This window comes from Symphalangus syndactylus, chromosome 1, assembly GCF_028878055.3.
Source record: "Symphalangus syndactylus isolate Jambi chromosome 1, NHGRI_mSymSyn1-v2.1_pri, whole genome shotgun sequence".
Lineage (NCBI taxonomy): Eukaryota > Metazoa > Chordata > Mammalia > Primates > Hylobatidae > Symphalangus > Symphalangus syndactylus.
The window spans coordinates 103,062,349-103,082,837 of record NC_072423.2 but is presented as its reverse complement, the minus strand read 5'-3'; the positions used below and the strand labels follow the sequence as shown (position 1 = coordinate 103,082,837).

The 20,489-nt window shown below is 40.5% G+C and overlaps 1 protein-coding gene and 1 pseudogene across 33 annotated transcripts in view; one reads left to right on the top strand and one right to left on the bottom strand.

The window, feature by feature from the left end:
• SLMAP (sarcolemma associated protein) overlaps nt 1–20,489 on the top strand; it is a 176,192-nt gene that overhangs the window by 46,909 nt on the left and 108,794 nt on the right. The gene's annotated exons all lie outside the window — the stretch shown is intronic.
• LOC134732230 (pyruvate dehydrogenase E1 component subunit alpha, somatic form, mitochondrial-like) lies at nt 1,366–11,522 on the bottom strand (annotated as a pseudogene).

Sequence of the window (20,489 nt, the reverse complement as noted above, 5' to 3'; positions counted from 1 at the left end):
TACCTGATGTGTTGCAGAGATTTAACTCAATGCCTCCAAATTCCCCATGTTTACTTTTCGTATCTTCTGCTAATAACTTGGGTCCTGTTAATTACTTAGTATTTATATTTCTCTCCACGTTTTTCTTTCTGAAAGTAAGAATTTATGAGCTTTTCCTTTAAACATTTTGAGCTTTTTGTGTTTGCTCTTTTTATTTTTCAGTTAAAATTTCCATTTTTTAATATATAAGAGGCTGATAACATGTTTGCTTCTGTGGAGGAAAATGGGGAAGCTCTGGAACATCAGGATGATGTATTTTCTGTTGCACCAGTGGACCTTTGGAACTCATTAAATTTTTTTCCCAACTTTTAAAACTTTATTTTATGCCATAGTACAAACATATTCGCGAGCTTTTGGGTTTGCTTGTTTGTTTTTTTGTTTTTTTTTTTTTTTTTTTGTTTTGAGACAGAGTCTCGCTCTGTCGCCCGGGCTGGAGTGCAGTGGCGCAATCTCGGCTCACTGCAAGCTCCGCCTCCCGGGTTCACGCCATTCTCCTGCCTCAGCCTCCGAGTAGCTGGGACTACAGGCGCCCGCCACCGCGCCCGGCTAATTTTTTGTATTTTTTAGTAGAGACGGGGTTTCACCGTGGTCTCGATCTCCTGACCTCGTGATCCGCCCGCCTCGGCCTCCCAAAGTGCTGGGATTACAAGCGTGAGCCACCGCGCCCGGCCTGCTTGTTTGTTTTAACAAAATTAAGAATACAAAGTTTCTTACAGTTGACCATGGATGTTCCATTGAGGTATAATAGTAAATTTACAGTATCCCCTTAAAATGATCTGATTCTACTCTGGAGGCTAAGGCAGGGGGATTGCATGAGCCCAGAGATTTGAGGTTACAGTGAGCTGTGATTGCACCACTGCAATCCAGCCTGGGCAACAGAGTAAGACCCTGTCTTAAAAAAATAAAAATCTACTTAAACTGGATCCACTGATTTACATCATAAACTTCAAAATGCAATAAATGTAATGGCCTAATTCTTGCAAAGGTAGTTTGGGATCAGTTGTATCAATATCGGTTTCCTTTCATTTTTTTTTTTTTTGAGACAGAGTCTCTCTCTGTAGCCCAGGCTGGAGTATAGTGGCGCCATCTCGGCTCACTGCAACCTCCACCTCCTGGGCTCAAGCGATTTCCTGCCTCGGCTTCCCAAGTAGCTGGGATTACAGGCATTCACCACCACACCTGGCTAATTTTTGTATTTTTAGTAGAGACGGGGTTTCACCATGTTGGCCAGGCTGGTCTCGAACTCCTTACCTCAGGTGATCTGCCTGCCTTGGCCTCCCAAAATGCTGGGATTACAGTTGTGAGCTACCCTGCCCGGCTGTCCGTTTATTCTTTAACATTGGCAAGATTGCTATTTACCATTTTATCTTTGAGAAGCATAATAGACTCAATCCTCTTGCTTCTTGAATTTCTTCTTGTGTACAACTGACTCCAGGATCACTTACACTGTGCCTTGATAATGGTAAGTCTGCAGCTTCATCAGTATGGTCCCCTTTCCACATATACAACAGGCAAACTTTGTTGCCTCATGGACACATAGAATATTCATTCTGTCTATCCTTAGTCCAGGTACAAAATTCCCTCTCCTATAGTAATCAGTGCTGGGTGCTGCTGTCTCAACAGATGCTCTTATTCCATAGCAGTTTTATTCTCACAGATGAAAATATGAGGTAATTTCCACAAAGCGGCTATATTGTACTTCAAATATAAAGTCATTCAGACCTCATGTTTTCCGTTATACTCACAGGCCAAGCCAATACCAGCTCCCAAGAGACCTGAGCTCTGACAATGCCATGGCTCCTGTAGAAGTTCTTGGCATACATATGCATTGATCCTACTTTTCCTTTAGCACAACCTCCTCTTTGTCCTGTAAGCTCTACAAGAATTTCTGGGACAGAAAGTTCATGAGTAAAGCTAAAGCCATGAGCCTAATAGGCTGTGATGAGATGATCTGTGGGATTTATCCTGGCTTCAAGTCCTTCCCTTCCTCCTCATCCCAACAGTCTTCCTGGCATCACAAAAATGACAGAAATGTGAATAATTTCTGTCATTTTTTATGACAATATATAGCAAATCAGCTGTATAAACGGAAAGGTCCGTTTTAAAATTACATTTGATGAACAGTCTGCGTCATCCTGTAATATTTCAGTCTGTCTTCCCTGGTGAGCACTATTGTGATAGGCAAGCCCTCTTCCAGCCATTGAGGTTACATTTCTTAATTTCAAGTTTGCCTCATTTGCAAAATTACAGAATGCTACCAGCACTCTGCTAGCTGGCTTCTGGGTGAACCCACCACACAGGGTGAAATGGAGGTGGGCATCTTCCTCTTCAATGCAAGCAGCAGTGGCCAAGATGTTATACTCTGCACCAGGCTGCAGGCCCACAGACATTTTTTAAGGGAACATAATATTCATGGATAGGCTGTAATCTTCTTATCCATTCTTCCATTGTTGAATATTTACTGTTTTTCCTGGGTTTTTTTTTAACTATTATAAATCATGCTTTGCTCAGTATCTTAATACCCTGATCTTTATTCATTTTTTAAATTATTTCTTTAGGGTAGATTCTCAGGGCACATTTAGGGTAGATCAAAGGGCACATTTTTAATGCTCTCTTGGTATGCCTTGCCAAACTACTTTCCAGTAGTTTGTGCCAATTGTGCAAATTGCGCCAATTTGCATTCTCATGATGATCAGCTTGTGAAAAGTTTCTTTTATGGTACTCTTGGAAGCACTGAATATTTATTATTTAAAATACTTTTTGCTACATTTGACAGTAACAAATTGAATCCTTTAAATTTTTATGTTTCAAGGTTAAAATATGTGTATGTGTATATTTATATTTTGTTGTTTTTATCCTTCCTGTGTTCATTGGTTTCTTAAAAACAGCTTTATTGAGATATAATTTACATTCCATAAAATTCACCTATTATAAATGTAAGTCAAGTACTTGAAGTCAATTTTTTTTTGTCATTCTATACAGTTACGCAACCATCACTGTAATTCAGCTGTAAAACAGTTGCATCACTCCAAAAAAAATTCCCTGTGCCATTTGCAGTTAATTCTATATCCCAGCCCCAGCCTTAGGCAACTACTAATCTGCTCTTTGTGTGCTTTTTTTTTTTTTTTTAAGGTGGAGTTTTGCTCTTTATGCCCAGGCTGGAGTGCAGTGGCATCATCTCAGCGCACTGCAACCTCCATCTCCTGGGTTCAAACGATTCTCCTGCCTCAGCCTCCTGAATAACTGGGATTACAGGCGTGTGCCACCAAGCCTGGCTAATTTTTAAAAATATTTTTAGTAGAGATGGGGTTTCACCATCTTGGCCAGGCTTGTCTCGAGCTCCTGACCTCGAGTGATCCACCCGCCTCGGCCTCCCAGGCTTGAGCCGCCGCGCCCAGCCTGCTCTTTGTCTGTAACAGATTTGCGTATTCTAGAAATTTCAAACAAATAATGTCATGCAATATGTAGTCTTTGTATCTGGCTGGTTTCCTTCACTTAGCATTATGTTTTTGAGGTTCATGCATGTTGTAGAATCTATCAATAGTTAATTCATTTTTATTTCAGCTATACTATATTTTGTTTATATAGTGTTTGATGGACATTCAGATTGCTTCCAATTTTTGATTATTATGAACAATACTGCCAGGAACATTTGTGTACAATTCTTTGTGTCTCTCATTTCTGTTGGGTAATTTCTCTAGGAGTAGAATTGCCTGGAGCCCATTTAATTTTATGTAATTACTTAGCCACAAAAAAAGTTTCTTTTAAAAAACGGATGATAGCACTATACTTGAGAAGAAATACATCATTAAATGGTGTAAGAGAGTTAAAGTGCAGTGATTGGAGCAGGTAAGTGAAAAGTTCTGAACTATACAGTATGAGTGTAATAATGAAAACTACTTCAGAATTTATTGGTAGATGAGCAACTACTACAGTCTAAAACCAAATGAAGGCAAATAAAAACAGTGAGCATCTAAATAAACATTGAAAACTTTGATTCCATGAAAAATGACAAAAATGGAAATTGGGCATGTTTGCATTCATTAGGATAGAAACATGAGTATATACTCATAATCTTGATGGCCTTTTTTAACACTGGAAACATGAGTATATATGTTAAAAAAGGCCATCAAGATTATGATAGATAAATAGGCCAAGGAGTTAAGTAGTCAGTTTATTCAAGATGAATGCATGTACTCTAGTGAATAAACAGGCATTCCTTCTTGCTAGTAACTATAGCAATAAATATTTTATAAATTTGTTGGTTATACTAAATTAACAAAATCAAATTAGTGCTAATGCTAGAGAGGTTGTGATGACATTAACTTTGTTGGTCTAGTCTGTGTGCCAAGCATTGTGGCAAAGCCATCTAGATCCTTGTAGATGTAAGATTTTGAAATAACTTCCATTTTTGTTTCCTTGAATGTAATTTAAATGTTTTAGTACTATATAAATAAAGGAAGAAATAAACCAAAAGATAAAACAGTTTTAGATTCTCCCATGTGCTGAAGTCAAATCTGGTCATGCCTTCCTCTCCACTCTCTTTCTGTCTGTCTGACTCAAACTCTGGAGGCACAAATCCAACATGGTTTTTTTTTCTTTTTGGGCTGGAGAGCTGCATGCTCTGTGTTTTGAATCCTGCCTTTCTAGCTCGCCTAAATCCTGAATCCAGTTGTTCTTTAATCCAATGACTCACACCTTGGGAGTTTCCCGCACCCCACTCCAAGAAAATGCAATTAACTTTTCCATTTCAAGTAAATAATTCTATCATGTCCTTTCTACTCTTTACTGATACTGCTTTAGGTACTCATCTGAAAATATGCTTCCTGTTGACTTTTTAAAAGTTCCTTGTAGAGTTCTTCTGTATGGGTGGGACCAAACATTTGTGAGTCACTCCCAATTAGTATAGCATAGTACAGTCATCTTAAGAGTAAGTGATTTTTTAATAAATAATTTTTTAATTTGACAGATTGTCAAAAAGTGATAAAATAGAGCCAAAAGCAAGAAACAGAAATTGACTCTTGCTCTATTTATTTTCACCTTTCATCTTTTTTTATCTAACATCAAAGATTATTTCCATTTCTGATACATTTTTATTTGTATTATTTTTGTCTAATTACTAGCCTAGGTTTCTACATCATCCATGCTTAAATGCTTTTCCTTGTTACATAGGGCTGTAAGACATTTATATTGTCAGTAGTTGAGTTTACTTGAAGTCATAGGTGAGAAGGTAATGTGTGACGATTAAGAAGTCGGGAATGATAAAATAAAAAATTTTCTATTTTATTGTGCTTGACAATAAGTTTTGACTTATTAAAAATACATTGGCCAGGTGTGGTGGCTCACGCCTATAATCCCAGCACTTTGGGAGGTTGAGGCAGGTGGTCACTTGAGCCTAGGAGTTTGAGACCAGCCTGGGCAAAATGGTGAAACCTTATCTCTACAAAAAATACAAAAGATTAGCTGAGTGTAGTGGTGTGCACTTGTAGTCCCAGCTACCTGGGAGGCTGAGATAGGAACATCACCTGTGTCTGGGAGGTCAAGGCTGCAGTGAGCCATGATCATGTCACTGCTTTCCAGCCTGGGCAACAGAGTGGAACCCTGAATCAAAAAAATAAAAATAAAAAATATGTAGTACCAATTTACTACAATAATATTAATAATTTTCTTCACTGTAGATAATCTATCACTGTAAATGATCTTCTCCTATAGGTAGGGAAACATCTGTGTTTGATCCTTTTAGTCTTTTGTAGTCAAGATTGACTTCACTACTTTAAGACCTCAGAAAGAGATGTCCCAGTAGGTTCTGCTAATTTTCAAAAAGTTAATACAGCAGAATTAGAGAGTCTAGATTGTTATTTGATGTGACTTTTTTTGATCTCTTGTGATCTCTGTTGGCTTTTTCAAGTCATTATGGTTTCTCTTTGTATACTGGTTGGAGGTATTAGCCCTTGACTGTTTCCCTGGCCTCTTGGATGGTACTTTTGCTGATTTTCCTTGTACCTCTTTGACTATATGAAATTCCTTCAAGCATTTTTTACCACTGGTTTTTCCTCAAATGTGTGTTCCTAAATGTTCAGTCATTGTTTTCCCTGTTAGTGTTATTTTTGGATCATTTTATGTATTAGAATAATTTTGGTGACCACTCAAATGTGGATGCTTTTTAGATATATTGAACCCTGAAGTCTGAATTTTCTGCCTGTCTGCTTACCTTTACTTACTAGATGTCCTTATAGTGAATCTAAAAGCAACATATCCAAAACTGAAGTGATTCATTCACTATCCACCCTTGCTCCAGTATTTCCAAATACAGATACTAGTATTATCTGTCCAGTAGCACAAGCTACCAATTGCTGCCTTTATCACTGAACACATAGTTTCTGTCACTGAGCCCCTCTTACTACTTCTAACACTGTTGTAATTCAGGGCCTTATTTATTTCAGTAGCCTCTTAACTGGTCTCCAACTCTTCAGTCTGGTACTCTTCAAGGTACTTCTTCATTGAATGAAATATCAGTTTGATCTCAGTATGTCCCTGCCTAAACCCTATAGTCGCAAGTTCTCTATATGATAAAGGTTGTACTGCATGATATGTCCTAAAAGGCTTGGTGACTGCTTACCTCTCTAGCCTCATCTCCTGTCATTCTCAGTCTCATACATCACATACTAGTCCTTTTGACTCCCCCCACCAACCCCACACTATGTTGTGTCTTACCTTTGTTTTTCATGATGTTTCAGTCCCCTCCCTACTTCCCGACTCACTCTTACTCAGCCTTAATGATTCAGCATGGGACAGCTCCTTCACGAATCCTCTTAATTCTCAGGGTTGGGCCAAGTGCTCCTTTTCTCTGTTCTTGCTAGTATGTAAAATGGGGTAATTTTTATTTTATTTTTTTGTAAATTTTACTTTAAGTTCTGGGATATAAGTGCAGAACATGTAGGTTTGTTACGTAGGTATACATGTGCTGTGGTGGTTTGCTGCACCTATCAACCTGTCATCTAGGTTTTAAGCCATTCAATTAAATGCATTAGATTAATGCATGCATTAGCCATTTGTCCTAATGCTCTCCCTCCCTTCGCCCCCTGCCCCCCAACTGGCCCTGGTGTGTGTTGTTCCCCTCCCTGTGTCCATGTGTTCTCATTGTTCAGCTGCCACTTATGAGTGAGAACATACGGTGTTTGGTTTTCTGTTTCTGTATTTGCTGAGGATGATGGCTTCCAACTTCACCTGTGTCCCTGCAGAGGACGTGATCTCATTCCTTTTTATGGCTGCATAGTATTCCATGGTGTTTATGTACCACACTTTCTTTTCTTTTCTTTTTTTTTTTGAGACAGAGTCTTGCTCTGTCACCCAAGCTGGAGTGCAGTGGCACAATCTTGGCCCACTGCAACCTCCGCCTCCCAGCTTCAAGCAATTATCCTGCCTCTGCCTCAACCTCCCAAGTAGCTGGGATTATAGGCATGTGCCACCATGCCTGGCCAATTTTTTTGTATTTTTAGTAGAGACAGGGTTTCACCATGTTGGCCAGGCTGTTCTCGCACTCCTGACCTCAAGTGATCCACCTATCTCAGCCTCCCAAAGTGCCAGGACCACAGGCATGAGCCACCATGCCTGTGCCACATTTTCTTTATCCAGTCTATCATTGATGGGCATTTGGGTTGGTTCCATGTATTTGCTATTGGAAATACTGCTGCAATAAACATATGTGTGCATGTGTCTTTATAGTAGAATGATTTATATTCCTTTGGGTGTATACCCAGTAATGGGATTGCTGGGTTAAATGGTATTTCTGGTTATAGATCCTTGAGGAATCACCACACTGTCTTCCACAATGGTTGAACTAATTTATATTCCCACAACAGTGTAAAAGTGTTCCTATTTCTCCACAGCCTCACCAGCATCTGTTGTTTCTTAGCTTTTTAATAATCAACATTCTGACTGGTGTGAAATGGTATCTCATTGTGGTTTTGATTTGCATTTCTCTGATGATCAGTGATGTTGAGCTTTTTTTCATATATTTGTTGACTGCATAAATGTCTTCTTTTGAGAAGTGTCTGTTCATATCCTTTGCCCACTTTTTGATGGGGTTGTTCTTTTCTTGTAAATCTGTTTAAGTTCCTTATAGATTCTAGATATTAGACCTTTGTCAGATGGGTAGATTGCAAAAATTTTCTCCCATTCTGTAGGTTGCCTGTTTATTCTTCCTATTTGAATTGGAGTGGTGAGAGAAGCATTCTTATCTTGTGCTGGTTTTCTTTTTTTTTTTTTTTTTTTTTTTTGAGACGAGTCTCGCTCTTTCACCCAGGCTGGAGTGCAGTGGCGCGATCTCGGCTCACTGCAGGCTCCGCGCCCCCGGGGTTCACGCCATTCTCCTGCCTCAGCCTCCCGCATAGCTGGGACTACAGGCGCCTGCCACCTCGCCCGGCTAATTTTTTGTATTTTTAGTAGAGACGGGGTTTCACCGTGTTAGCCAGGATGGTCTCGATCTCCTGACCTCGTGATCCGCCCGCCTCGGCCTCCTAAAGTGCTGGGATTACAGGTGTGAGCCACCGCGCCCGGCCATCTTGTGCTGGTTTTCAAAGGGAATGCTTCCAGCTTTTGCCCATTCAGTATGATATTGGCTGTGGGTTTGTCCTGAATAGCTCTTATTTTGAGATATGTTCCATCAACACCTAGTTTATTGGGAGTTTTTAACATGAAGGGATGTTGAATTCTATCGAAGGCCTTTCTGCATCTATTGAGATTATCATGCGGTTTTTTCATTGGTTCTGTTTATATGATGGATTACATTTATTGATTTGCGTATGTTGAACCAGCCTTGCATCCCAGGGATGAAGCCAACTTGATCGTGATGGATAAGGTTTTTGATGTGCTGCTGGATTCAGTTTGCCAGTATTTTACTGAGGGTTTTCGCATCGATGGCCTGAAGTTGTCTTTTTTTGTTATGTCCAGAGTTTTGGTATCAGGATGATGCTGGCCTCATAACATGAGTTAGGGAGAAATCCCTCCTTTTCAATTGTTTGGGATAGTTTCAGAAGGAATGGTACCAGCTCCTCTTTGTACCTCTGGTAGAACTTGGCTGTGAATCTGTCTGGTCCTAGGCTTTTTTTGTTGGACAGGCTGTTAATTACTGCCTCCATTTCAAAACTTGTTATTGGTCTATTCAGGGATTCAGCTTCTTCCTGGTTTAGTCTTGGGAGGGTGTATGTGTCCAGGACTTTATGTTTTTCTTCTAGATTTTCTAGTTATTTGTATAGAGTTGTTTATTTTCTGTTGGTAGTTTGTATTTCTGTGGGAGCAGTGGTGATATCCCCTTTATCATTTCTTATTGTGTCTATCTAATTCTTCTCTCTTTCTTCTTTATTGGTCTAGCAAGCAGTCTATCTATTTTGTTAATTTTTTCAAAAAATTAGTTCCTAGATTCATAGTTTTTTTTGTAGGGTTTTTCATGTTTGAGCTCCTTTAGTTCTGCTCTCATCTTAGTTATTTCTTGTCTTTTGCTAGCTTTTGAATTTGTTCACTCTTGCTTCTCTAGCTCTTTTAATTGTGATGTTAGGGTGTCGATTTGAGATCCTTCTAGCTTTCTGATGTGGGCATTTAGTGCTTTAAATTTCCCTCTTAACACTGCTTTAGCTGTGTCCCAGAGATTCTGGTGTGTTGTCTCTTTGTTCTCATTGGTTTCAGAGAACTTCTTGATTTCTGCCTTACTTTATTTACCCAGGAGTCATTCAGGAGCAGGCTATTCAATTTCCATGCAGTTGTGTGGTTTTTAGTGAGTTTCTTAATCTTGAGTTCTAATTTGATTGCGCTGTGGTCTGAGAGACTATTTATTATGATTTTTGTTCTTTCGCATTTGCTGAAGAGTGTTTTACTACCTCCAATTATGTGGTCAGTTTTAGAATAAGTGCCATGTGGCACTGAGAAGAATGTATATTCTGTTGATTTGGGGTGGAGAGTTCTATAGATGTCTATTAGGTCCACTTGATCCATAACTGAGCTCAAGTCCTGAATATCCTTGTTAATTTTCTATCTCATTGATCTAATATTGACAGTAGGGTGTTAAAGTCTCCCACTATTATTGTGTGGCAGTCTAAGTCACTGTGGGTCTCTAAGAACTTGTTTTATGAATCTGTATGCTCCTGTATTGGGTGCATATATATATATTTAGCATAGCTAGCTCTTCTTGTTAAATTGATCCCCCTACCATTATGTAATGCCCTTCTTTGTCATGACTATGGACCCTGGCCTCCTTGTGCTCTTGGTGGAGGCAGGGAGCAGGCAGGAGCCCTGCCCTTCCGGGCACAGCTGCAGCCACCCAAGTCTCAGCTGCACACCCAGGCCTCCCATTCCATGGAGCAGGCAGGAGCCCACCCCTCACACCCCCAGGTGCAGCTGCAGCCACACAAACTGTGGCTGTGGACCCAGGCATCCCTGCACTCTTGGGGGCCCAGGAAGAAAGGCCCCCCTGCCCTCGCAGGCTTGGAAGTGCTTGCTTCCACTTCCTGGCCTCTCCCTGCTGTTGGCGCCCATTTGATCTCAGAGCAAAGTCAGAGTGGAGCCCAGGTGCTGTTACAGACCAGCCAGGTGTGCACACACGCTCAGGGCAGTGCTGACACACCAGCCTCCTGTCACCTCAGCCCCCTCTGGACTTCGGGTGCTGACAAACATAGGAAGGAAGCCAATGAGGGGCTGAGGGAAGCTCAGCACTGGCCTGCAGGTACCCCTTGGCACCTACAGCCTGGGCACCATGAGCAGCAGCAGGTGGCAGACAGGTTCCTGGGTGGAAGGGGTTGGGTCCCTGGTGAGGCCCTGCCTTCAGACCAGTGAGGGCCTAAAGGCTAGGGGCCAGCCCTACAGACAGAACTGGGAACTTGTGGTGCCTTTTCTGGTCCCACTCATGGCCGCTCACGGACCAACTGGCTCACATTTCCTCCCCTCTGAGGCCCGTAAAAGCCTCGGGCTCTGCCAGAGCTGAGCAGACGTTGAGATGACCTGCCTGTAGAGAGGAGCTACCCACTTCAGGGCCTCCTCTGAACTATTCTGTCAATAGAATAAAGCTCAATAAAGCTCCTCTTTGCCTTGCTCACCCTCCACTTGTCTGCCTACCCCTTTCTTCCTGGACACAGGACAAGAACTTGGGACCTGCCAAAAGGCAAGGCTGAAAGAGCTGTAACACAAACAGGGCTGAAACATACCCCTTGCTTGCCATACTGCAGATAAAGAGGAGAGAAGAGCTGCAGCCCTTCAGGGAGCTCAGACCTGGAGCTCCCCAAGCCAGAGCTGTGACTCTTTGGTTCCCTGTGGTTCCTGGAGGCTCTAAGCTTCCAGGTGCTACCACGTTCCCTGGTGGCAGCCGTGGAAGCTGCTTGCAGTGTGCCTGATCTAGCTACAGCCTTACAGAGAGCCAGCACCCATGCTGGCACCTGGAGCTGCCTGCCCCACTGCAGCAGGCGGCATGCCTGTGCACAGTGGTTGGACCCCATTCTCGCTTACTCACACACCCCTTGTCACTCCATGCCTGGCTTGCCCTTGGCAGGCATGGGATCCAGGCTGGTAGCGTGAACCGAGTGCAGCCTGCCAGCCCAAGTAGGCAGAATGAGCCCAATGGACCCGAGCAAAACTCAGGCAAGGGCACCACCAGCCACAGAGGTTTCTGGCCAGAAAAGTGACACCCCAAGGATCCTGCAACAATTTTTCTCTTATTAGAAAAATTCTGTTGATTTCACTTTCTCTATTAGCATTGCTCATTTATTTGCTTCCATTTAGAGCAAAACTTCTTAAAAGATTTTTCCATATATGCAGCCTCTCATTCCTCTGTGTCCATTTTCTTTGGAATCATTCTGGTAAGGCATTCATCTTCTGCTACATCCACACTGTTCTTGCCAAGGTCGTCGGTGGCTTTCAGATTATTTCCAGTGGTCAGCGTTTGTCCCTTACCTTACTTGATCTATCAGCATCATTTGACGGTTGATCTCTCCCACATTCTTGGAAGACATTATTCACATAGCTTCCAGGACGTATCACTTTCTCTTGGTTCTTTTCATACCTTATTGGCCATTCTTTACAATTTCCTTTGGTTGGTCCTCTTTTCCATGACCTTGAAACTTTGAACTGCTCCATGTCCTTGGACCTGTTGTCTATCTGTACTCGTTCCCTTGGTGATCTCATCCTGTCTCTTGGCTTTAAATTCTGTTTATATGCTGATGACAGCTTAATTTATATCTCAAGCTGAGACTTCTTCCCCTGAACTCTAGGCTCATGTATCCAGCTGCCTTTAAAAGTTTTTTTATTGTGATAAAATAAATGTAACATAAAATTTATCATTGTTGCCATTTTTAAGTATACAGTTCAGGGTATTATATACATTCATAATGTTCTGTAACCATTATCATCATTCATCTCCATAACTCTTTTCATCATGTAAAGCTGAAGGTTTTTACATATTAGTAAGTCTCCATTTTTTCCTCCCTCCAATCCCTGCCAGACTCCATTCTACTTTCTGCCTCCATGATTTTGGACCCCTGAAACTACCTCAAATAAGTGGAATTATATAGTATTTTGTCTTTTTGTGACTGGCTTACTTGATTCAGTATAATGTCCTCAAGGTTAATCCATGTTGTAGCATATGTCAGAATTTCCTTCCTTTATAAGGCTGAATAATATTTTATTGTATGTATATTTTTATGTCATATTTTGCTTATCCATTCATCTGTTGATGGACACTTGGGTTGCTTTTACATTTTAGCTATTGTGAATAATGCTGCTATGATCATGGATGTACCAGTATCTCTTTGAGACCCTACTTTTGGCTATATACCCAGAAAGGGAATTGCTGGATCATATGGTAATTCTTTTTCAAAATTTTTGAGGAACTGCCATATTGTTTAACACAGTAGCTGTACCATTTTACATTCCACCAACAGTGCATAAGGGTTCTAATTTCTCCACGTCTTTGCCAACACTTATTTTCTACTTTTTTTGAGAGTAGCTATCCTAATGGGTGTGAAGTGGTATCTCATTGTTTGCATTTCTCTCATGATTAGCGATGTTTAGCATCTTTTCATGTGCTTATTGGCCATCATATATCTTCTTTGGACAAATGTCTATTCCAATCCTTTGCCCATTTTTGAATTGGGTTCTTTGCTTTTTAGTGGTTGAGTTTTAGGTGTTCTCTGTGTATTCTGGATATCAATCCCTTATCAAATATATGATTTGCAAATATTTTCTCCCATTCTGTGGGTTGCCTTTTTACTCTGTTGATAGTGCCCTTTGACACACAAAAGTTTTTGATTTTCATGAAGTCCCCTTTGTCTTTTCTGTTGTTGCTTTTGCCTTTGGTGTCATATCCAAGAAACCACTGCCAAATCCTATGTTGTGAAGCTTTTGCCCTATGTTTTCTTTTAAGAATTTTATACTTTCAGGTCTTACATTTAGATCATTGATCCATTTTGAGTTCGTTTTTGTATATAGTGTTATGTTAGGCTCCAACTTTATTGTTTTGTATGTGGATATCCAGTTTTCCTAGCACCATTTGTTGAAAAGACTGTTCTTTCCCATTAAATGATCTTGGCACCCTTGGACATAATCTTTTGACTGTATATGTGAATGTTTATTTCTGGACTGTCTATTCATGTTCTTTTGAATATGAGATATATGTCTGTCTGTATGCCGGTACCATACTGTTTTGATTAGTGTAGCTTTGTAGTAGGAATCAGGAAGTGTGAATCCTCAAGTTTTGTTTTCTTTTTCAAGATTGTTTTGGCCATTGAAATTCTATATAAGTTTTAGGATGAGCATTTCTAATTTTGCAAAAAACATCACTGGGATTTTGATAGAGATTGCATTGAATCTATTGATTGCTTTGGGTAGTGTTGGCATCTTAACAGTATTAAGACTTCTATGATTATGGAATGTGTTTTTATTTATGTCTTTAATTTCTTTCAGTAATGTTTTATAGTTTTCATTGTACAAATATTTTACCTCTTTTGTTAAGTTAATTCCTAAGTTAATTCATTAAACATTTTTTAAAATTTTTACTTTTTTTTTTCTTAACCCCTTTCCCAACCCCCTAAGTTAGTTCTTTTTGATGCTACTGAAAATGAGATTTTATTATAATTTCCTTTTTGGATTGTTCATTGTTTAGTGTATAGAAATGCAACTGATTTTCCTGTATTGTTTTTATATCTTACTACTTTGCTGAATTCATTTATTCTAACAGTTTTTTTCTGGACCATTTAGGGTTTTCTACATACAAGACTATATCATCCAAAACAGATAATTTTATTTTGTCCTTTCCATTTGGATGCTTTTTTTTTTTTTTTTTTTTTTGAGACGGAGTCTTGCTTTGTTGCCCAGGCCGGAGCACAGTGGTGTGATTTCATCTCACTGTAACCTCCACCTCCTGAGTTCAAGTGATTCTCCTGCCTCAGCCTCTCGAGCAGCTGGGATTACAGGCCTGCGCCACTGTGCCCAGCTAATTTTTGTATTTTTGGTAGAGATGGGGTTTCACCATGTTGGCCAGGCTGGTCTCGAACTCCTAGACTCGAGAGATCCTCCTGCCTTGGCTTCCCAAAGTGCTGGGATTACAAGCCACCATACCCCGCTGGGTATAAGCTTTTTAAATTTTAATAAGTATTGCTGAATCATTTTCCAAAAAAGTTTTATCAGTTTATACTCTCATGTCCAGGACAGTGAGCCTTCTGTATCCATGGGTTACACATCCATGGGTTACACATCCATGGATTCAACCAATTTTGGATGGAAAATGTTTGGGGGAAAAAAAGGATGGTTGCACCTGTACTGAACAAGTACAGAATTTTATTTTTGTCATTTTCTAAACAATACATCATAACAACTATTTATGTAATATTTGTATTAGGTATTCTAAGTACTCTAGAGATGAATTAAAGTATATAGAAGGATGTGTGTAGGTGTTATGCAACTACTACATCATTTTATAGAAGGGTCTTGAATATCCGTGGTGGATTTGGTGTCAGTCCTCTCCATGGATACTGAGAGATGATGTATATGAAAATGTTGTTTCCTCCACATTCTTGCTAGAGCCAATTATCACTAATCTTAGTCTTTGCCAAACTTACATTAAACATCTTGTTAGTTGCCTATCTTCCTGAGCTTTTAGGCTTGAGAGTTTTGGCGTCAGGTGCCTGTTTGTACCTTCCCATACATGTCTTTTTTTTTTTTTTAATGGAAATTTCAAATAATATAGGAAGGTATAATGGGAAGGCCCTTATCCTTATAGGGTGTCCCAAGTAGCATTTTGAATTTTGAATAGAGTGAGTTATGACCTTCTGTGTGCATTATTCTTTTTTTTTCTATTTTATTTTTTCTCCCCGCAGTACTTTCCAAGTCCCGAGCCCCTCTCTCGGGGCGAACCCATCCCAGGGTGTCCTTCAGTTGCCTGCCTGCCTTCTTTCCATTCGTCATCCATCTCTGTCACCCAGGCGGGAGTGCAGTGGCATGATCATGGATCATTGCAGCTTCAATCACCTGGGCTCAAGCGGTCCTCATGCCTCATTTTTTGATTTTTTGTAGAGACAAGGTCTCACTTTGTTGCCCAGGCTGGTCTTAAACTCCTGGACTGAAGCAATGTGCCCACCTCAACCTCTCAAATTGCTGAGGTTACAGGTGTGAGCCACCGTGCCCAGTTCTCTGAGCATTATTCTGTGGCTTGACTGGGTTTCCAGCCCTGTTACTTAGGGCCAGGAGTACAGTAGGACCCTGGTTTAGAAAAGGAATTATGACATCCGCCAAATACTATTTAGCTTAATTTATTCATAAATTGGTTCACACTGTTAATTGAATAGTTATAGATCTCCTAGTCTGTGTAATATATTCTAGGCATACTTACATATACATGAGAACTGACTAGTAATTTCCTCTTGATATAACTTCACTTAGGGCTGGGTGTAGTGGCTCATGGCTGTAATCCCAGGACTTTGGGAGGCTGAGACAGGAGAATCACTTGAGGCCAGGAGTTTGAGACCAACCTGGGCAACAAAGTGAGGCCTATCTCTACAAAAACAAAACAAAACAAAACAAAAAAATTAGCTGGGTGTGGTGATGCGTGCCTGTAGTCCCAGCTACTCGGGAGGCTGTGGTGGGAGGATCTCTTGAGCCTGGGAGGTTGAGGCTGCAGTGAGCTGTGATTGCCCACTGTACTCTAGCGTGGGTTACAGAGCAAGACTCTGTCACAAAAACCCCCCAAAATTTGGGATTCCTTAATCCAGCAGTCTCCAACCTTTTTGGCACCAAGGACTGGTTTCATGGAAAACAGTTTTTCCATGGATGGTGGGTAGGGGATGGTTTCAAGATGAAACTGTTCCACCTCAGATCATCAGGCATTAGTTAGATGTACAACCTAGATCCCTCACATGCATCGTTCACAATAGGGTTTGCGCTTCTGTGAGAATCTAATGCCACCACTGATCTGACAGGAGGTGGCGCTCACGTGGTAATGCTCACTCGCCCTCTGCTCACCTCCTGTTGTGCGGCCCATTTCCTAACAGGTCACAGACCAATACCAATACCAACTATGGATAAGGGACCCCTGCCCTAATCCATATCACAGTGTTTTGTATTTGTTATAATTGGTTTTCTGTCCATGCTGTGAGACAAAGGCTTAGCAACTTCCTTCTGTGCAGTAGTATACCGTTGCCCCCATCACACATGAATATTACCGTGAATATTATCATAAATATCATGGTTATTTATAATAAATATGGTTATTTATGATAACCATTTATTATAACCATATTATTCTGATAATAACCATAAAATATTATATATATCACATATTTAACACCTGTATATAATAGAGTTCAGCTGTTACTCATCTATTTATATATATATATATATATATATATTTTTTTTTTTTTTTTTTTTTTTTTTTTTTTAGAGCAGGGTCTCACCATCTTGCCCAGGCCGGTCTTGAACTCCTGGACTCAGACAATCCTCCCACCTTAGCCTCCCAAAGTGCTGGGATTACAGGTGTGAGCCACTGCACCAGCCTTTTTATTTCTCTATCAGCTGTTTAAGTAATTGTCAAAGAACCTTATTTTTAAGAACCTTGACCAATAAAGGAAAGTCCTGAATGAGTTCCCTGACTGAAAAAAATCAAAGTGATTACGTATTTACACATATTCTGTGAGCTTAATAATAATAGCTACCATTTGTTTAGCAGTTACTATGTACAAATACTGTGCTAATGCTTTATATCCTTTAACCTTTACAACAAACATTCTGAGGTAGGTACTGATGCCATCCTTGATTTAAATATAGGCAAAGGGAGGCTCAAAGAGGTTAAGTAGGTTGCTCATGGTCACACAATAAGTTAGAAGATGATAGAGCTTGAATTTAAGACGTTTTTGTTTGGTTGGTTTTTTTTTTTTTTTTTTAAGATGGAGTCTTACTTTGTCGCCCAGGCTGGAGTACAGTGATATGATCTCGGTTCACTGCAACTTCTGCCTCCCAGGTTCAAGCTATTCTCCTGCCTCAGCCTCCCAAGCAGCTGGGATTATAGGTGTGTGCCACCATACCTGGCTAATTTTTGTATTTTTAATAGAGATGGGGTTTCTCCATGTTGGCCAGGCTGGTCTCGAACTCCCGACCTCAGGTGATCCGCCCGCCTCGGCCTCCCAAAGTGCTGGGATTACAGGCGTGAGCCACTGCACCTGGCCATAGTCCTGATTTCTTTATCCGAAGTATGGGGATAATATAGCATCTGCCTCACAAGATTGTTATATAGATTAAGTGAAAAAATGCATGCAGAGTAGTTTATCCAAGCACATGGTAAGCACTCAAAAACTGGCAATGATTATTGTAAATTATGTGGTACCCTTTTGTCACTGTAGAATAATTCTTTCTTTGGTCTTGCTTTCTGTTGTTAAAACTTCTATATACCTGAATTCTGGATATAAGTGATGTTACCTTTGATGGTAGTGAAAGAAATCAGCAATGCTTTTAAAAGAAAACTTCATACTTTCATAAGCTTTGGCTCCAAAAACTTCCTAGGGAAAAATGTCTAGGGACTTATGTTTAAGTCATAAATAGAGATAGAATTTGAATGTGATACTTTCTCTTACTAAATTTCAGTTCAAAATTTTAAAAGAATTAATGAATCTTACCCGGGAGCATTACTAATTCTGAGAAGTGCTGGATATCATGAGAGGTATTTGAACAGCTGAATCATGTGGCAGCAGAAAAATGAGAGCCTCTGTACTAAACTCACATAGGAGTTTATTTTCCTTCTTCCAAATAGTCATTTCCCATCTCAGACAAAACGACTGTTTCATAAATTGCATTGTTATTATTTCCATTTATTCACTTATGGTCCCCAGAAAGTTTGTTTGCTTTGTCTTTCAAAGTAGAATTATTATAATTTTTAAAGAACTTACCTGTGGATGTCTAAATTTTCAAAGCCTTGAGGAGATAAATCTCTCAAAGAATTAACTATCACTAAAAACGAAGAAATATGAGTAAAGACCAAGATGTTTGAAACAAAGTTATATGCCAACTTGAATGATTGTGCCTAACGAATGAAAAGGCCATCATAATTATTTTCATTACCTCATAAATTTAAAGCATTTTTAAAAGCTATGAATGTTCTTTTTTGGGCAGGTGTACTATTTGTGTCTTTCAACATTTCCACTGAATTTTTTTGCCAAATAAATTCTTTGTGTGTGGGCAGGCTTTTCCCCCCCACAACTAAGATGCATATTCCTATGATTTTCCAATTTTACCAATCTTTAATGGAAATTTTTTTCTTTTAGTTTCTCTCTCTCCTACCTCTTAATGACTGTATAGATCAATATCAACTATCCTTAGATGGAGCCCATTGTATTCATTATTAAACAGTTTATAAGGCTTTAAACCTAGTGACCTTGTTCTTTTTTCCCACAAATGTGATCACAGTTACTTCCTTTTGTGGCAAACAAGGCTATTATTCTATGGGTAAGGTGTTGTTTTTGTTGTTGTTTGTTTTGAGACAGGGTCTCACTCTGTCATAAGCCTGGGGTGCAGTGGTGCTTCATAGCTCACTGCAGCCTCAAACTCCTGGGCTCAAGTGATCCTCCTGCCTCAGACTCCAAGTAGGTGGGACCACAGGCGCACACCACCACACCCAGGTAGTTTTTGGATTTTTTGTAAAGACAAGGTCTCACCATGTTGCCCAGGCTGGTCTTGAACTCCTGGGCTCAAGCGATCCTTCCCCTCCACCTCCCAAAGCACTGGGATTACAGGTGTGAGCCACTGTGCTTGGTCTGTGTGAGGGTTTCTAACAGAGATAAAGAGTGGTGGTGCAATTATTTTGTTGTTGTTTCAGCTGACCTCAGGATGGTTTAACATTTTGTGAGGAAAATCATGAAGTGTAGTGAGAGTATTGTATATTTAAAACATCACAATATCCCCTCGTTCTGTTCCTAATATGCTAAAATACATGACATTTGGGTAAAATATGTAATATTTAAAATATTGATATTAATAATTTTGATATCCTTTGAGGTAATTAGAGACTTTTTGATGTCTAAAAGATTGAGTTTGAGATCATTATCTGTTCCTTAGTATCAGTTAAGTAGGAGCCTCAAAGACAAACAGCTGCTTTTTGCTGTGATTAACACACCCCGAGAGGAAAAAATAATCAGAATTTTCTTGTCAACCCATCAGTTTTGGGGTGTGGGAAATAGATTAATCACTGCCAAATTAGAATTTGCTGTAGGCTTTCAGCCCCCGCCCCCACTACCACCCCATCTCTCAGAACTGTATCTGTAAGCGCGAGGGCAGATGGTCCAAGATTCCATACATGCAGGCTCTCTTTGCCTTGCAGGGTAATCTGGACCTCTGCCAATATTGTAGAATTGATTCAGCCCTCCTAGTGACCATCTTAGAGAGGCTGCAAAGGGCAATTCCAAGGAGATAGGTAAGCAAACCTTAGAGATACCTCCAGTAGGGGACTCAACTCTCTCTGGTCCTGCTCCTCCTGGTCCACTTCGTCCTCCATATCCAGGTTTTCTCTCAAGCTTACCTCATCTTAGAAATTCTCATTTTAGGCCGGGCGCGGTGGCTCACGCTTGTAATCCCAGCACTTTGGGAGGCCAAGGCGGGCGGATCACGAGGTCATGAGATCGAGACCACGGTGAAACCCCGTCTCTACTAAAAATACAAAAAATCAGCCGGGCGTGGTGGCGGGCGCCTGTAGTCCCAGCTACTCGGAGAGGCTGAGGCAGGAGAATGGCGTGAACCCGGGAGGCGGAGCTTGCAGTGAGCCGAGATTGCGCCACTGCACTCCAGCCTGGGCGATAGAGTGAGACTCCGTCTCAAAAAAAAAAAAAAAAAAAAAAGAAATTCTCATTTTAGGCAGGTCCCAGTCTCACTCCTGCCCCTACTGCCTGGTGAATATTGCCCCATTAAGGTCCAGGCCCTCCTTTATCTACAGG